A 3,034-nucleotide genomic window follows, 5' to 3' on the forward strand; every position below is an offset into this window, starting at 1 on the left:
AACACTTTTCTAGATCCGCCCCTGCACAGTTACCAGCTGTCAGCTACTTAGAAAAGGATCCTGGTGTTATTAGTCTCTCAGAAACAGTTCAATCTGACAGCGTAAAGACAGAATAACTCCAGCTTTTTGTCTTTTTTTTTTATTGTAGCTGAAGACAAATCACGTTTATTTTCAGCTCAATACGAAACGGTAATATTAATTCTGAATACCAGAGGATTCCGTTTTTTAGGGGACGGTTGGCAACTCTACTAAGTAACCATATGAATAAAATAAAGTTCACCAGTAACATCATAGCACCCACCCAACTGTATAGAAACTCTGTCATGCTAGCTAGTACACAGTACAAGTTACTGTAAGAGTCAGAATCCTCTAAACTGCTTCTCAGGAGACGTCCTCCTCCTGCAGTTGAGCAGACTCCAATATCAGCTTTTTTAACCTATCCTATTACGTCACTTCAGAAATCTTGTTTTCCCCTCATCACGGTCCAAACGCATACATCCCAGCAGCCCACGAAAATAATCCGAAAACTCATTCATCTGATAGTCCAGTTTGTAGGAAACACACAAGCTCTGCCATAATAAAGTCCTCCATCAGACTCTGTTTTGAGAAGTTTGTGTGTTTAGGTTTAAGAAGTAAGACGTCGTCTTGGACAGCAGCACAGCTTCTTGAACGTCCTCTACCTGCTGCCTGCTGAAGGCTTCTGGATGTCACCATTAGCAGCCTGGGAAACACGACTCTCACTGAATCTGTAATCACACAAGCAGAAAACATCAGTTTATAGTGTTAATGTGACCAGCAGCCTTTAGTGTGTCTGGTGTACGCTGCTCAGAAAATGTTACAAAATAGAGGAGCAGTTCAACATCAAGTCAGTGAAACTTTGGGATATTGATCTGATTAGTTCAGTATCAGAGGTGTTAATCAGGTTCAGCTGCTTTGGTGTTAATGAAACTAACAACAGGTGCAACAAGGACACATCCCCCAAAACAGTTTCACAGGCGGAGGACGCTCACGTCTCCCGCCTCTTATGTCTTAGTCTTACAATATCAGAGCCTTGAGACGAGCGCTGTTGTCACAAATAACTGAACTGAACACTGTGTGTCTATCACAGCCATTTCCATAGAACAAGATTTAATGTGATGTTAATTTATTTTGTTTAGGTTTTTACCTTTTTTTTTACTCATTTTCACTTTTAGCTGTGATTGTTTTTTTGTTCAGTCATTTGTGTGTTTCTTGTCTTATTTCCCAGTGGTAAAGCACCTTACCTTCTTTCGGTTCCCAATTTTGAATTGTTCCATATCTGAGGCGTGATCCCAGGTTTTCTGGTTTTCTTTTCCTCTTGACCATCTTCAGCGCTGACAAACTCATGGGCTTTAAAACCTTTAATGGTCAGCTTGTAAAAACTGCTCCTTCTTTAAGGAGGAACACATAAACTACTTTGTGAAACACAATTTCTTGTGAATGTCAAACTGAGAAGCAGAGAACCAATCAGAGTGTTTTTAGCTGTGATGTTGGTGCTGCACTGCTGGTTAGCTCAGCTTGATAGTGCCTTTGAACCCAGAGGATGCTGAAAGGTTCCCGGTTCAGTATGCTCTCTGTTTTAGTTTCATGTTAGAATTTTAGCCTGTTATTAACTTTTCCACACTTTTAGAATTGACAGAGTTTGTGGCTCAGTGTTTTCCTTTCTTTGTTTTTCTTTGTTGTGGGGTTTTGTGGATTTGGGGGAAGGCATGTTAGCAAGCAATGAGAGAGAAGGAAAGACAGAAGTGTGGACATGAGAGCAGGAAGTTAAAGCATGTAGGGACTATGAGTTGTACAGATAGAGGGGAAGTAAGAGCAGGATCATTGGAGGTGGATTCAAACTGTTGTGCCGTGGTGTCAACAGGAAGACCAGTGGAGGATGGGCAATCATTTGTGTTTGTGAGCAGTGGAGGTGAAGAGAGGGTCAGACGGGATCATGAGTTTGAAATCAAATAGTTGATGCTGAATGTTGTCAGTGGCCCACAGGTTGGGTGTCAGTTAGAAGACAAAGAGGAAGTGATAGAGAGAGTTCCCAGGAGGCAAGAGTGATGACTGGAGCCGATTTACCAGAAGTTAACTAGTGTTGTAAATATGGTTCTGTTTGTGTGTTTCACTTCACTCTGTGTCAGTTTCAGTGTGAGTGAAACACCGATCTTATGTCTAAGTGTCACTCTGGGAGATTTCAGCCGCTCACGTTCTGTTGGTTAAATGTTAAATGTCACATGTTTGTTGGTAAATACAAAGATGTGAGACTCGCTGTCTGATAGGAAGACAAACCAAAAGCTGAGCAAACTGGCGTGACGACCAGAGCTGGTTGTAACACTCCCACCAGTTATGTGGCAGGAAATTCAAGGTCAAACAAGTTTTTCTACCACAGAAAATGACTTTTCTTTCTCGAGTAAACTCTGGTACTCTCCAGTGTTTAACACCATTGGACATTTCATTGACTCACCAGTCACCAAGAAGAATCACATCAGTCTTACACACTGAGTAATCGTGAGTAGAAGGCTTTCAAACTGTCGAATCAGCTCTTTTACGTGCCCCGCTGACACGCTCGGAGTGGATACAGCACCCACTGGTGTCTGTGTGGTGAGTGTGTGCGGCAGTGTTGGTCTTACCGGTGAGGCATACCATGGTTAGTGTAGGCAGCATTTGATTTTCTCAGTTTGGAAAAACCCGAGGTATCCCAATGCAAGAATGGCGAGGACCACGATGCCGACGAGCAGCCCCACGATCATCGGCGTCCTGTTCACGTGTTCTGAGAAAACAGACGCAGTGATTTTACTGCTGCAGCTTTAAAACCTTCAGCTGATTCAAAAGCAGTGGAGTCGTTTACATCTGTGTCTCTGGTTGGAGTCGGAGCGCGTTAAAGGAACGTTACACCAAGAAGAGCAGCTTACCTGATGCAGGGATGACCTCACACTGGATGCAGCTGCGTGGTTCCACGAGGTCCCCGTGGACCGTATAGGCCACCTGAACACAGTACCGCTGCCCCTCCTCCAGGTCTTCAATGGTC

The 3,034-nt window shown here is 43.5% G+C and overlaps 1 long non-coding RNA gene across 2 annotated transcripts; it reads right to left on the bottom strand.

Moving 5' to 3' along the window:
* Window positions 1–284: 284 nt before the first annotated feature.
* Window positions 285–3,028, bottom strand: LOC102210488 (uncharacterized). 2 transcript variants are annotated; one of them, XR_312199.2, is made up of 3 exons: window positions 2,919–3,028; window positions 2,650–2,776; window positions 285–746 (listed from the first exon to the last, which is right to left on the bottom strand). It is a non-coding gene; the product is annotated as an uncharacterized LOC102210488 (long non-coding RNA). The 2 variants fall into 2 exon arrangements; XR_001290587.1 differs by having other exon boundaries at window positions 2,637–2,776.
* Window positions 3,029–3,034: the final 6 nt, after the last annotated feature.

Source organism: Pundamilia nyererei, unplaced genomic scaffold (assembly GCF_000239375.1).
Source record: "Pundamilia nyererei isolate P.nyererei 1_Seehausen unplaced genomic scaffold, PunNye1.0 scaffold00269, whole genome shotgun sequence".
NCBI lineage: Eukaryota > Metazoa > Chordata > Actinopteri > Cichliformes > Cichlidae > Pundamilia > Pundamilia nyererei.